The sequence below is a fragment of the Callospermophilus lateralis genome, chromosome 6, assembly GCF_048772815.1.
Source record: "Callospermophilus lateralis isolate mCalLat2 chromosome 6, mCalLat2.hap1, whole genome shotgun sequence".
Lineage (NCBI taxonomy): Eukaryota > Metazoa > Chordata > Mammalia > Rodentia > Sciuridae > Callospermophilus > Callospermophilus lateralis.
The window spans coordinates 130048314-130065357 of record NC_135310.1 but is presented as its reverse complement, the minus strand read 5'-3'; the positions used below and the strand labels follow the sequence as shown (position 1 = coordinate 130065357).

Here is a 17044-nt window from a genome sequence, read left to right as displayed (position 1 = left end):
AATATTCTTAATATTTTTGTGTTTCCCTAAAGCAGTGCTTCTAAAAATGAGCCACATGATCCTTAGCCCATATCTCAGTTACTCTATCAGATGCCCAGATACAGGAACAACCTACTCAATTTTGTTTCTTTGTTCTTTGTTGGACTATATAAACCATAGAGCATAGTAAGCTTTTGGGGGGTATATTTGTGCATACATATACCATAATTTGGCCAATTTCAATTTCTATGACCTCCCCTTATCTTTCTCTTCTCTGTCCCCATAACTTTTCTATACCCTAATATTCTCCCTTCTACTTTCATTAAATCTCCTTTTTTCCTTTTTGCTTTCCCAATACCTTCTGCATATGAGAGAAAACATACTTGTTTTTCTCCATCTGCTTTACTTTGCTGAACACATTCCTGTCCAATTTCATCCTTTTTCTTGCAAGTGACAACTTATTGTTGGCTTTGTGCTCCATTAATTCTTCTGTAAGTCAGAGTTCAACAAGCAATATTTTTATGTTTTCAAATCACAGTCAATTCTACTTTTCATATAATCCTATCCATAATTTAAGGAGATAGCCATATTATACTTAGAAGGAAATTCAGTTTCAGAATGGTGATCTCACCTATTTAAGGTGAACAATTTTAACTTACAGTGCTATGAAGGGAAATTGGGTCACTTGATACAAGATCATTTATATTATTCCCCCCAAAAGTTACTGTATCCCATCTTTCAACAGTGGAAAAACAATGCATAATAATGTATTATCATTATTTATAAATCTTTTTTTTTATTTTTTCCCTATTATAGGTAAAACAAATTGGAAAGTATGGCACTAATTAACAATAGACACCCTGATGATTTTATTCTACTAGGCTTTGCTGACCGTCCTTGGTAGAGTTTCCAATATTTGTTATTCTTCTCATAACATACCCCATGGCCATGATGGGAAACATCGCTATCATTCTGGTGTGCAAGATAGATGCCCATCTGCACAGCCCCATGTATTTCTTCCTCACCAACCTTTCGTTTTTGGACATGTGTTACACCACCAGCATTGTGTCTCAGATGCTATTTAACCTAGGAAGCTCTAAGAAGACCATCAGCTATGTGGGGTGTGCACTTCAGCTTTATTTATTCAGCACAATGGGAGTCACTGAATGTCTTCTCTTGGCTGTCATGTCTTTTGATCACTATATAGCCATTTGCAGACCTCTGCACTACACCCCCATCATGAATCAGTGCATCTGCATCTTCTTAATATCCATTACATGCCTATGTGGACTGACCTATGCTATCTCAGAAGCCACACTTACATTACAATTGCCACTGTGTGGCATCAATAAACTGGATCACTTGTTGTGTGAGATTCCAGTTCTGATAAAGACTGCCTGTGGGGAAAAGGAGGCTAATGAACTCACACTCTCTGTGGCATGCATTTTTATAATAGCTGTCCCTCTATGCTTAATTCTTGCCTACTATGCTAGCATTGCTCATGAAATACTTAAGGTTAAATCTTCTGAGGGGAGAAAAAAGGCCTTTGGAACATGTTCCTCTCATCTCATTGTAGTTTTCTTATTTTAAATCCAGCCATTAGCATGTACCTTCAGCCCACCTCTTCCATTTCAAGAGACCTGCCCAAGTTCATGGCTCTCTTCTATGGAGTAATGATTACTACAATAAACCCCTTTATCTACACCCTGAGGAATAAGGATGTCAAGGGGGCACTAGACAATATGGGAAGGAGCATTTTTTGTTCCAAGTGATACTTTGGAATCTTTAAGTAAAATTATTTCACAATTACAGTAAGCATATACATCATGTTATAATAACTTATTATTTTCTCAAATCTAGTCTCAGGTTACCTGTATTTTTTGAACATGTAATATTTTTTCTTTAAAATCATGTTAAGCAATTATCATAATTAAATTATGATATTTTATTAATATGCACCTGTAATGGCCTTTTTGGGGAAGGGAGATATATTAAAATAGGTCTATTCAGATTCCCACATGCTGAAATAGTAACTCTGTTAAGTAGTTTAAAAGTTAACAATATATATTATAATTTTTTAATATTTTTTAGTTGTAGTTGGCACAATATTTTTATTTTTATGTGGTGCTAAGGATCAAACCCAGGGCCTTTCATGTGCTAGGTGAGCACTCTATCGCTGAGCCACAACCCCACCCCATATACTATAAATTTATTAGTGCAAGCTAATTCTCAGAACAAAAGCATGGCGACCATTTATCACTGTGCTGCATCAATTCACCTAAGAAATGTTTCATCACAGTGCAAATTTTGCAGACATGTATGTGCAAAGACTGTCTTTAGTATGCATTCTGTGTGAAGTATTCTATGCTTTTAAAGAATAATAAGTCTCATACATTTATCAACTTCAATTTGTATAGCTGCTAGGACTTTTGAAAATTATAATTTTTGCTTAATGAAAAATGTGCAGTGTTTTGTATGTTTAATGGATTTATCATTAAATATTATGAAAAGTCAAACAAAGTGATATATTTCCTAAAATTCCTTGAAGATATTATAAGTACATGTCTTCAGACAATTCATTCTTGTTTATGGCTGAGCAATATTTTATGCCACGTTTCCTTTATCCAGTCATTTGTTGAAGAGCATGTAGGTTGTTTCCATAACTTGGCTATTGTGAATTGAGCTGCTATAAATATTGATGTGGCTGTAGTATTATGATTTTAAGTCCTTTGGGTATAGAACAAGGAGTGAGATAAATGGATCAAATGGTGGTTCCTTTATAAATTGTCTAAAGAATCTCCATACTACTTTCCATAATGGTTGCACCAATTTTCAGCCCACCAGCAAGGTATGGGAGTAGCTTTCTCCTCACATCTTTACCAATATTTATTGATACTTGTATTCTTTATTATTTTGATTCTGACTGGAATGAGATGGGACCTCAGTGTAGTTTTAATTTGTATTTCTCTAATTGCTAAGGATGTTGAATATTTTTTTCATATTTTTCAACTATCAATATTTCTTCTTCTGTGAAGTGCTTTTCCAGCTCCTTTGCCCATTTATTGATTGAGTTATTTTTTGGTGTTAAGTTTATTGAGTTTTTTATATATCCTGCAGATTAATGCTCTATCCAAGGTGCAGGTGGTAAAGATTTTTTCCCATTCTGGAAATTGAAGAAGACTTTAAAAGATGGAAAAATATCCCATGTTCTTGGATAGGCAGAATTAATATTGTCAAAATGGTCATACTAACAAAAGTGCTATGCAGACTTAATGCAATTCCTATTAAAATTTCAAAGATGTTTTTCATAGAAATAGAAAAAAACAGTCATGACAGTCACTTGGAAAAACAAGAGACACAGAATAGCCAAAACAACCCTTAGCAAGAAAAGAGAAGGAGGAGTCTTCATAATACCAGAAATTAAATTATACTACAGAGCTAGAGTTAAAAAAAACAGCATTGTATTGAAAGAAAAACAAACATGAAGAACAGTGTAACAGAATAGAAGACACAGAGACAAACCCATGTGAATACAGTTTTATCACATAGTACACAAAAATGCCATACACACACATTTGAAAAAAGATAGCCTCTTCAACAAATGGTGATGGGAAAACTGGAAATCTACATGTATTATAATAAAATTTAACCCCTATCTCTCACTCAGTACAAAACTCAATTCAAAGTGGATCAATGACCTAGGTATTTGGTTATTTTTGTTTTCAATAATGCCTCTTCCATTTTTTTATCTCTTAAGGTTTCCTTAAAATAAACTATACTATAGAATTAAAAAAAATGTTAAAATCCACTTTCAAGAATGTTTCTGGAATAAGAAGGAAGACTATTTATAGACCCCTCAAAAATGTTATTTTCCAAAGGCAGATGTCAAATATTGCAATATATACAAAAAGTATATAAAAGCACATCATTGACCAAGCTAATAGTATAATAAAGGAAATGCATAAGAAAGACCATACACAAATATTGAAAAGGGGCATTAGTCAGTGAATGTTTTAGGCACTTTGCATTTGAAATCTTTGATAGTCTTCCAAGAACCCTTCAAGATTTGAATTATCCAGCATTTATAAACAATGATGTTGTGCCTCATTATGACTTTTGATTAACACATTAATTGTATAAATAAAGAAATTTACTGTGATATTTCTTTTTTTTACTTTTTTCAAAATTTTTTTATTAGTTGCTCAAAACATTACAATGATCTTGACATATTGTACATTTGATTCAAATGGGGTATGTAATCTTAATCTTATTTTTCCACGTGTACAGATTGCAGGATCATATTGGTTATACAGCCACGTTTACACATAGGGCCATACTATTGTATTGTGCTGCCCTTCCTATCCCCACTCTCTTCCCCTCCCCTCTTTCTACCCAATCTACTGTGACACATTTCTCTCTCTTTTTTCTTCCCCCTCACACCATCTTATATGTAATTTTGCTCTCCGTTTTGCTGCAAATAACAGGATTTCTTTTTCTTTTTTCTTTTTTTAGGATCGAATAGTACTCGTGTGTGTGTGTGTGTGTGTGTGTGTGTGTGTGTACACATATATACATATTTTCCTTATCAGTTTATTTGTTGATAGGCAATTGGGATGATTCCATATCTCAGCTATTGTGAATAGTGTGGAAATAAACATGAGCATGAAAAAATCTCTTTTGTATGACAACTTCATTTCCTTCGGATATATATTCAGCAGTGGGATAGCTAGATCATTTAGCAGTTCTTTTTGAGAAACTTCCACATTTCCACTGTTACTGTTTATTCCTCTTTCTCCACATCCTTACCAGAACTTGCTATTTTTGGTTTTGTTTTGTTTTTTTGTTTTCATTTTTGTTTCTTTGGTGTTTGTTTTTGATTTTTTGTTAGTTTGTTTTTTACAATAACCATTCTAACTAGTATAAAATGATATCTAGCTAGAGTTTTAATTTACATTTATTTGCTGATTAATGATATTGAACTTTTTTCATATATTTATCAGTCATTTGTACTTCTTTTGAGAAATATCTATTTAGATTATTTGCTTATTTTTAACTCAATTTTTAAAATTTGTTACTGTTAAGTTTTTTGAGCTTTCTATATATTCCAGATTCTGTAGATTGTCTCTTTACTCTGTTGATTGTTTCTGCTGTGCAGAAGCATTTGGTTTGATGTAATCCCATTGTCAATTTTTGTTTTTGTTCCCTGTGCTTTAAGACTGGGGACAGGACAATGATGTCTATCCTCATTGCTTTTACTTAATATAGGACTAAGAATTTTAGCTACAGGAATTCTATAAGGTAAATAAATAAAAGCCATACAAATAAGAGAAAGGATAAAATCGAATTACACCTGTCTGCAGGTGATATGATTCTATTCATAGAAAAACCTGAAGACTCCATCAGAAAAGTAGAAATAAAGTAGCAAGATACCCAACAAACATACAAAAATTTTTAGCTTTTCTCTACCCAAAGAATAAACTTGCTGAGAAAAAAAATGAAAATCCATCATTTATTATAGAGATTGCATAGTTTATGTTAGAACTGAGTCTCAAAAGACAACTTTTCTTTTTTTCTTTTTTGCTATACTGTTTTTCATTTTACATGAAATTTATTTTATACTTGAAAATTTTTGAATGTATTTTTAAATCACACTAAAATACAAATAATTTTATTATCTTTGCTTTTAAATGTATATTTAACATACATAAAAACATGAAATTATACATATTAATGTAGTATCATGTAAAAATTTTAGAACTATATTTATTGTATAATTTTAAATACACCTTAGTTTTTTTATGCTTACAGTTTGGTAGCATTAAGTACTTTCCCATTGTTCTGTAACCACCACCAAGTCCATCTTCAAAAATATTGTAATATTCAAACTGAAATTTTGCACACATAAAACAGTAAATTACCATTTCTTCACCCAAACCATTAGAAACCATTTTTCTGCTTCATGTTTTTTATGAATTTGACTATTCTAGATAAATATAAAAATTGAAATAATATAATACTTATGCTTTTGTGACTCTCTTATTTCATTTAGAATGATGTCTTTATCATTCATTCATATTATTAATTGTGTCAGAATCTCTGGGCTTTTGACTGTACATATGAATTTATGTCAATTTTAATCAACAGAAATAGTATTTACTTATTTACTTTAAATTGAATAATAACAAATTATAATTTTATTGGGTACAAAACAATGATTAAACTACATATTCATTATAGACTTGTTAAATCTATAATGCATTTCCATTTTTAAATACATGCTTTCTTCAATTATGAACAAGCTATTTGTAAAATGAAGTGAATTTAATATTACACATGCAAAATTATGAATAATTCAATAAATTACAAACTGAAGACTACACGTATGTTACATTAGAAGGAGAATTAATGCTAAGTTAGAACCAGGGACCAAACCAATGGTAAAATTTTAAATGTGCATTGATAAAGGTGATGATACTTTACAGTATATTTAATCATTAACATTATAAAAGTTCTCTATTTTAAGACTACATTTAGTAGCATAAAAATAATTTGAAGTAGAAAATATCTTAAAAATGATTTAATAAAGTTACTATAACCATGAGATTGTTGACTAGGATGGATAATAAAAATGAAAAAAAATGAGATATTGTGAGATATTGGTATAATAGTTTAATTTGGAAATTTTATTAAATATGGGTCCTCTGAGAAAGAGATGAGTTAAAGACAATGAAAATGTTTTAAGTCTAGAAGACGGAACAGAAGATGTACATTTTCTCAAGAAGTATAATGTCAAAAAAGTAGTTTTTCAGAGGAAGGCAGAGCAAGATGGAGAATATGCCTATTAACAATACTCTTTCCTCTACAAATTCATGAATAGAAACAATGATTATGTAATCAAAAATATGTTTACAAGACCTAAGAAAACCAGATGAGAGATCACAGTACCTAGTTATTGTATAATGATAAAGAAGACATGCCGCATTCTGGCTGGGCACAATTCAGGAGCCCCTTGTCAAAAGAAACCAAATTTATTTTTAGAACCACACAGGCCAAACAAAACAGCTCCTCAGGAAAAACCTTCAGAGCCCAACTGCCACCACCGGCTTCCCACAAGCCTCTTAACCTCCCCCACTTCTCCTGCTCTTAAGGCCGATTGGCTGGGTTGCGTGGGTGGAGCCAAAAAAGTCCCCCAATGAACAGCTCTGTAGTCTGAAAGGGCGGGGAAACAGCCCAATGAGCATCACCGCAAAGGAGCCAATCAGCTAGAAGTTGCTGGGGCCGCTGTGAGCCAATCATCAGCTGGCAGTCTGAAAGTTTGCTGGGGCCCCTTCGGCTGTGCCTCTCAACAAAGACACATTCAAGATGACAGTAAGAACTGTTTAATATTACCCATGGCCCCTCTCACAACACCAGGCAGAATAGTGCAGAGGGACATGTCATCTACTTAGAATAATAAAAGAGAAGTAAGTATAGGACTTTAACTTGCAACCCAACACAGGGATAACAAAGTAAAACCCATTACCAAGAGTCATTCACAGTCCCTGACTTTAGACCATGACACACGTACTGATTCATCAGATAGGCTATAGCATGAGGCAAGAACCTGTAGCCTCTCGGAGAAAAGTTCATTCTCCAGCTCATATCACTGCTGACAAACTACAGATGCCTTGGTCACTGTTGTGTATCCAAAGTATTCTGGCAGAAAGACCTCTAGTAGCTACAAGCCTCAGACACACCAAAGTGCAATATATACCTTAGAGACCATAAGCTTACAGCACCAACTTCAAAGGCCATGAAATCCCATCAGCATGGCACTCTTAGCTTAGAGTGTCCATAGCATGTCAATGATAGTAGAGCATGGGCTCAAGGACACCTTCAGAAGGACTACCCAAATTCTATCAACAGACTTACAGTTTAAAAGGCATTCCAAGATGAAACCAGGCTGTCAAAACTGTAATAAGTACCCACTTCTTGAAAGCATTGACATCAACACATAACCACAAGGATCAAGAACAACCATGGCAAAATAATATCACCAAATATGCAGAATAATATGCCAAAAACTGACTCTAAAGAGACAGAGATATAGACTACATGACAAAGAATTCAAAAGTGGCACATAAACTGGCTCAAAATATTCAGTGAAGTCATAGTAACCAAGATGATATGGTAGTTGGTCACAAACACACACACATAACCAGTGGAAGATTAGAAAGAGCAAAAAAATAAAGCCACTCATTTATAAACAAACAATGTTTTCTCAAAGATTCCAAGAATACACAATGGGAAGAGAATAATCTCTTCCATAAATGGTGCTAATAAAATATGATTTTCTGAATCCATCAAAATATTAGAATGTTATCTTTGATAAAATAAAAAAAAATAATTCAAAATGGATGAAAGACTTAAGTGTAAGATTTAAACCTATAAAACCACTAGAAGAAAAGAGGGATAAAAACTTTTGGCCAGGGTGATGAATGTTTGAAAATGAATTTGAAAGCACAAGTGACAAAAACAAAAAAATGACAATTGGATTATATCAAACTAAAAGGCTTTGAAAAGCAATGAAAATAATCCAGAGTAAAGACACAACCTACAAAATGGGATAAAATCTTGCAAAGTATTTACAATGTCAAGGTAATTTCCTGTTATCCCTAGTTTTTCTAATGTTTTGAACATAAAGGGATGCTGTATTTTGTCGAATGCTTTTTCTGCGTCTATCGAGATGATCATATGGTTCTTATCTTTAAGTCTATTGATGTGGTGAATAACATTTATTGATTTCCGTATATTGAACCATCCTTGCATCCCAGGGATGAATCCTACTTGATCATGGTGCACAATTTTTTTGATGTGCCTTTGTATCCGATTAGCCAGAATTTTATTGAGGATTTTTGCATCTAGGTTCATCAAGGATATTGGTCTGTAGTTTTCTTTCTTTGAGGTGTCTTTGTCTGGTCTAGCATCATTCTGAATGGAGAAAAATTGAAGGCATTCCCTCTAAAATCTGGAACAAGACAGGGATGCCCTCTATCACCACTTCTATTCAATATAGTTCTCGAAACACTGGCCAGAGCAATTAGACAGACAAAAGAAATTAAAGGCATAAAAATTGGAAAAGAAGAACTTAAATTATCATTATTTGCGGATGACATGATTTTATACCTAGAAGACACAAAAGGGTCTACAAAAAAACTACTAGAACTAATAAATGAATTCAGCAAAGTAGCAGGATATAAAATCAACACGCATAAATCAAAGGCATTTCTGTATATCAGCGACAAAACTTCTGAAACGGAAATGAGGGAAAACACTCCATTCACAATATCCTCAAAAAAAAATAAAATACTTGGGAATCAAACTAACAAAAGAGGTGAAAGATTTATACAATGAAAACTACAAAACCCTAAAGAGAGAAGTAGAAGAAGATCTTAGAAGATGGAAAAATATACCCTGTTCATGGATAGGCAGAACTAACATCATCAAAATGGCGATATTACCAAAAGTTCTATATAGGTTTAATGCAATGCCAATCAAAATCCCAAAGGCATTGCTTGTAGAAATAGATAAAGCAATCATGAAATTCATATGGAAAAATAAAAGACCCAGAATAGCAAAAGCAATTCTAAGCAGGAAGTGCGAATCAGGTGGTATAGCGATACCAGATTTCAAACTATATTACAGAGCAATAGTAACAAAGACAGCATGGTACTGGTACCAAAACAGGTGGGTGGACCAATGGTACAGAATAGAGGACACAGAGACCAATCCACAAAGTTATAACTATCTTATATTTGATAAAGGGGCTAAAAACATGCAATGGAGGAAGGATAGCATCTTCAACAAATGGTGTTGGGAAAACTGGAAATCCATATGCAACAAAATGAAACTGAACCCCCTCCTCTCACCATGCACAAAAGTTAACTCAAAATGGATCAAAGACCTTGATATCAAATCAGAGACTCTGCGTCTGATAGAAGAAAGAGTTGGCTATGATCTACATATAGTGGGGTCGGGCTCCAAATTCCTTAATAGGACACCCATAGCACAAGAGTTAATAGCAAGAATCAACAAATGGGACTTACTTAAACTAAAAAGTTTTTTCACAGCAAGAGAAACAATAAGAGAAGTAAATAGGGAGCCTACATCATGGGAACAAATATTTACTCCTCACACATCAGATAGAGCCCTAATATCCAGAATATACAAAGAACTCAAAAAATTAGACAATAAGATAACAAATAACCCAATCAACAAATGGGCCAAGGACCTGAACAGAAACTTCTCAGAGGAGGACATAAAATCAATCAACAAGTACATGAAAAAATGCTCATCATCTCTAGCAGTCAGAGAAATGCAAATCAAAACCACCCTAAGATACCATCTCAATCCAGTAAGATTGGCAGCCATTATGAAATCAAACAACAACAAGTGCTGGCGAAGATGTGGGGAAAAGGGTTCTCTTGTACATTGCTGGTGGGGCTGCAAATTGGTGCGGCCAATTTGGAAAGCAGTATGGAGATTCCTGGGAAAGCTGGGAATGGAACCACCATTTGACCCAGCTATTGCCATTCTGGGACTATTCCCTGAAGACCTTAAAAGAGCGTATTACAGGGATACTGCCACATCGATGTTCATAGCAGCACAATTTACAATAGCTAGATTGTGGAACCAACCCAGATGCCCTTCAATGGATGAATGGATTAAAAAAATGTGGCATCTATACACCATGGAGTATTACGCAGCACTAAAAAATGACAAAATCTTGGAATTTGCAGGGAAATGGATGGCACTAGAGCAGATTATGCTTAGTGAAGCTAGCCAATCCCTAAAAAACAAATACCAAATGTCATCTTTGATATAATGAGAGCAACTAAGAATAAAGCAGGGAGGAAGAGCAGGAAGAAAAGATTAACATTAAACAGAGACATGAGGTGGGAGGGAAAGGGAGAGAAAAGGGGAATTGCATGGAAACGGAGGGAGACCATCATTGTTATACTAAATTACATATAAGAGGTTGTAAGTGGAATGGAAAAATAAACAAGGTGAGAAATGAATTACAGTAGAAGGGGTAGAGAGAGAAGATGGGAGGGGAAGGGAGGGGGGATAGTAGAGGATAGGAAAGGCAGCAGAATACAACAGTTACTATTATGGTATTATGTAAAAATGTGGATGTGTAACCCATGTGATTCTGCAATCTGTACTTGGGGTAAAAAAGGGAGTTCATAACTCACTTGAAGCTAATGTATGCTAATGTATGAAATATGATATGGCAAGAGCTTTGTAGGGTTTTGAACAACCAATAAAAAAAAATAAAATAAAAAAAAAATCTTGCAAAGTATACATTTAATAGATGGTAAATATTCAAAATGAATAAGGAATTCGAATAACTCAATAGCAAGAAAAAATGAACACAAATAAATACTGGGCCAAAGACCTCAATAGAAAGTTCTCCCAAGAGCATCCATAATTTGGCCAACAGGTTTATGAGAAACTGTTCAATATTACTAGTCACCAATGATATCCTGAAAACCCTTTGAGGTTTCATTTCAATCCAATTAGAATGACTATTATCTAAGTCAAAAGACGGCCAGAGTTGACAAAGATGTGGACAAAGGAAAAACTTTGCAAACAGTTAATGGGATGTACAACCACTATAAAAAAAAATGAATCTCACTAAAAAAATATATATCTAAAACTGCTATATGATAAACAATGCCACATTGTGTACATATCTGAAGGAAGTGAAATAAGTGTGTCAAAGAAATCTCTGCACTCCCATGATCATCACAGGATTATTTACAACAGAAATTAATTAATGTGTATCCATTAACTGATTAATGGATCAAGGAAGTGTGATAGCAACACACAATAGAACACTATATAGACATCAAAAAGAGGGAAATTCAGTCATTTGCAACAACACAGATGCCTCCAATTCAGTATGTTAAATGAAAGAAGCTAATCACAAAAGACAAATACCTCATGATATATTTCAGGTGTGGAATCTAAAAGAGTTATCATATAAACAAAAAGTAGGATGGTGGTTATTAGAAACTGGGATGTTTAAGAGTGGTAGAGATTTGAGAATGTTGGCCAAAGGATGCATAGTTATAGTTTGACAAAAATTTGATTGCACAGCATGACTGTAGCTAAAGATAATGTATTCAATTCTTGAAAAAACAAAGAGAGTAGATATAAAGTGTTCTCATCATAGAAATGATAACTATTTGGTAATGCACTTGTTATTTCATAGATATACAAACAATTCAAAAAATTGTATAAGAAATACAATTTCACGTGTCAACTTGCAACAAATAAAGAATAAAAATAAATTTTATTGAACAATTTTGAAATTTAGTTTTTGCATCGTTGATTATATGCCTAGCTCTGTATTCTTTTTATTGTTAATAGTTATTATTAGTTAGCAAGTACATAATTACTATGATTAAAAATTATGATTAAAAATTAAATTGGCAAGTAGGGTGACAATAGTTTATGCAAACTCAGTTTCTAAGTCTTAGAATTCACAATTAACTTCCTCTGGCACAGCTCTCTACAATGGAAAAAAATAACTATTAAAAGAAACACCTATAAGCTTCAGACTTGAAGTCTCTTATACGTCTGTAATGTATTGTGTGGATTAGTATAGTAAAGAGGAGAGAAGGGCCATAGGATATTGGGGGTTATTGAAATGCTTTGTCACAATTTTGCTGGCTTTTGCTAATATGCCACCAGTCTCCCATTGAGCAAAGAAAAGATTTAACTGCACCATGGGAACTCCTACTTCTACTCTCACATTGTGAATTCATAGGGGAAAAATACAATGATGATCTGGGAAATGACTTTTTTGGATATGATACCAACAACACAACAGAAGACAAAAGCAAAAATAAACCAATGGGAATACATTAAACAAAAAGCTTCTGCACAGAAACAGAAAATTGAGAGTTAAGAAACAATTTACAAAATGGGGGAAATATTTGCCAACTATGCATTTGATAAGAGGTTAATATCTAGAAAATATAAAGATATTGGGTTTAAACTCAATAGTGACAAAACCAGTACCTGCATTGAAAAGACCCAAAAGGTCAAGGGTAAAATATTTTTTCTCTGATATGCAGAAGCTAGAAGAAAATAAGGAGAATAAAAAGAAATAGGGTGGTGAATTCCATGAAACCAGAAAAGAGGTCACTTCTAATAGAGGAAGATAATTAAGGGAGAGGGAGGAGGAATGAGTAAAGGAAGAATGGTAGAATGAATCTGACCAAATTTTCCTCTGTACATATGCACAGTGAATTTTACATTATGCATATTTATAATGCACTAATTTAGAAAAACACTATAAATAAATAAGAGCAAAGGATCTGAAGAAATGAAACATTTTTCAGAACAACATATACAAATGACCAATAAGTATATTCAAAAAAAAAAAAAGCTCAAGATACTAACAGGCAAATGTAAAGTAGAACTCCAATCACAGATGATCTAGCACTTTTTAGAATGATTATTATCTAAAAGACAAAAGAAATAGTGTTGAGAACTTGAGAAAAGGAAAGCCTTTCAGAGCTGGGGGGAATGTAATTTAATGACATTGTGCATAACAGTATTATGATCCTCAAAAATTAAAAATAAAACTAACATTTGTTCCAGCACTATTGCTACAGAGAATACAATCAAAATGATATCTGTACCACTATGTGCATTGCAGACTATTCATAATAGTTAAGACAGGAAATGGATAAATAAAGAAAAATTTGTACACAAACAAAAATCAGAAATCCCATAAATTATATTATTTGCAACAAAATGGTTGGAACTATAGGACTTTATTATGTTAAGTGAGGTAAACTAGGCACAGAAAGATAAGTATCTTATGAACTCACTCATTAAAATAATCTAAGAAGTTGGTCACATAAAAGTAGACAATAAAACAGCCATTACCAGGTTCTATATTGCTTTGGAGGTGAGGGTTTGTGATATGTTGGTCAAAGGATATAATTTGTCAATTACATTAGAAAAATAGTTTCAAGAGATCTATTGTACATGGTGAATATTGTTTTCAGTATATTTACTCTTTTGTTTGTTTATTTATTTACTTTTATTTTTTTTACTTATACATGACAATAGCATATATTTTGACAGAATTATAAAAGCATGGAATATATCTTCTTCTAATTCAATCCTCAGTACCTCTCCTTCCCCTTTTCTCTTCTCTATTGATCATTTGACCATTTACCCTGGACTCTTAAAAATATTGAGGTAATGGATGAAAACATGTTCTTATCACAAAAATCAGAGCTGTGAGATAAATAATGTGGATTATCTAATCATTTCAGATAAATATGTTCTTTAAAACATCATATTTTACATGATAAATGCATGCATTTTTTAATATAAAATAAATACAAACAAAAACTAGAAAAAAAATTCTGAAACAGGAAACAAACTTAGTCTATAATGCAGAGTTATATCTGGCAGGATCTCAGCATAAAATAGATGGCACATTCCAACAAGGGTATTGAGGGAATTTTAGCTAAAGAAACATGTCCTAAGTCTTGGAAGGACTTAGGAATACAAATAAGGAATTTCTATGTGTTTATAAGAATAAATGACCACTAGGAGCTATTAACAGTGAATAACTTTTTACCAATCCAAAGTAACAAAGGGAAGAAGTTATACTGGAAAGAAGAAAGAGAAAGAATGTCTCTCTACATAAGGCAGCTTTCAGGAGCTCTAATCTTTGGTTGAGCAACATAGGCAGCTTCATGTGTGTTGGCTGAGAGGGAGCTAGAGGAACATATTCCAAAATAGCTGTGTTCTACTTACTGTCTTGAGTAGTAACTCTCCCTCAGTTGAACAAAACCAGAAACCAACTATCAAGGAATCATCTTGATTCTTTCTTTAGATAAATGACACAGAATAGAAACCATTAAACAAAATGTATGGGAGGTTATTGTTTTGGACTGAGCACCCACTTGGCCCTGACAGAACAGACCAAACCAAAATGTAATCACTCAAGCTAAATTCCACATAATCAGACTAAAATGTAAGGTATATAAATCAATTCCAAAACAGACTAGTTTTTCCTGAAAAGGGATTCTGGTCAAACTGAATCAGCATAATAGACCAATGTCCCTTAAAAAAAGTAACCAAGAGTGATATGTGACAATAAATCAACTGTTTCTATTTTTCTCTTTGCTTCTTTCCAAATCACAAAACCCATTCTTCTGTTTTTGTTCAGTGAGTGCACTTATTGTATTTTGTAGAAGGTAGGCTGCACTGATTCATGAATCATGAACAAAGCTAAGACAATCTATAATTAAAATTGTTATTTTGGTTTTTTGACATATGACATATATTGAGATACAGAATGGACTTGGAGTAGAAGAGTGGAATAGGGAATATTCAGTACATACATAATGAAAAAATATGACAATAATGATTATCCTTAGAGAAGAGATTATGAATCAAAGAAGGAAATTCTAAAAATGAAAACTCCATTTCTGTCTATAATGTGTATTTAGATTAGTTTTTCAAAATAATATGCTCATGAAGTTTGTAATTTTTATATTTGAATGTTATCTACATTTGGCTATATTATATAATTTGCACATGAAATAATTGCCATTTCACCTACTTGTAAAAACATTAAATATTTTGAAGGTTTTTTAAGTATTATTTGTTTCCTTTCATTAAAAAACCTTTTTTATTGATGCAACCCATTGTTGAATGCCTTTATTCTTATGACTAGAAATAATTGAATCTAAAGTAACATATTCTGAGATTTAATGGAGTAAAATATTCAAAGACGCCTGGTCTCAATTCTCCAAAATCATTTACTTAAACTGGCTCTGGTCTTGTAGTATACTATTTGTTTTATTCATTATTATCTATATTATTTAAAATCAAAGTCTAGTGTGATGAGAAATTGAATAAGTTTAATGCAAATACATCTAACAAGAGATTTGCTTCTGACCTCCATTCAGTAGATAACTAATTGTTCATAAGAAACAGTCCCACAGGAATCTCTGTCCCCAGGAACTCTTTCTACTAACCCGTATGAGATAAAGAAACATGAATATCGTGTCCCAGGGACCTCAGAAATAACATACAAATAGAACTCCCACAAAACATTCTGGGTATTTTCTAATATTTTTTTTTCCTAACAGACTCTTTTCCTTTTTGGACCTGTATCAGCTAAAAACAAACAGTTCTAAAACTCATATGTAAAGATGCTACCATGGACTGTAGTTTCTTCTGTTTCTGAACGTTTCAAAAATTCAAGTGTGTTCCTTTACAAATTTGTTTTTATTGAAAAATATTTTTGAACCTAAGGTGAGAAAAAATACATTTGTTTTTAAAGATTCATGAATTCTTACGAAAGTTTGGGCTGTGGGTAGATTTTGGGCCTCATGGTGTCTATGCATGTATGAAGCAGAGAGAACTTAATTTCAGGAAGCTTTTTGTAAACCTTGGAAATATCTTGTTTAATGGCTCTAGGAACAAACAGATTGCTCTTTTCAATTAATTTTTCTCTCAATGTGTCATTTAAAGCATTAAAATAATTTAAAATTTCATAGATTATTTCTGACAGATATTACTTAAATGATGTATGAAGCTTTCATTTGCTCATGGAACTATAAAAATGTATCATTTTAAAATGTTTGGTCAATAGTCATAAATTAACTTTCTTGTATTTCAACTTTCTTGTATTTCTTGTATGTCAGATGAAAATGACATTGATTTCTTTGTGTCATCTTTTTTTTCCTTATAAAGCTAAAAAGTCTTATAAGAACAGATAAAATACTATGTGTTATGAAAATGAAGAATGTGAATAAGCTATACTAGAAAAAATGTGAGGAAAGATACAAAGAAGTGGTCAAACGAAACAGACTGGCAATTTATTAACATGATTTTCAACATTTATATATAAATGGATTCCTGTGTAATGAGACAGGAATGGAAAATCACTAGAAGCAGAAGAACAAAACAGCAAGATGGAATTCCAACAGATAAAATAATAAAATATGAGCATGACTATGAAAAGATGGGATCCAGAAGT

General features: G+C 32.8%; 1 pseudogene; it reads left to right on the top strand.

Annotated features, from left to right (window-relative positions):
* Positions 1-814: 814 nt before the first annotated feature.
* On the top strand, positions 815-1751 carry LOC143400837 (olfactory receptor 2B11-like; annotated as a pseudogene).
* The last annotated feature ends 15293 nt before the right edge of the window (positions 1752-17044 follow it).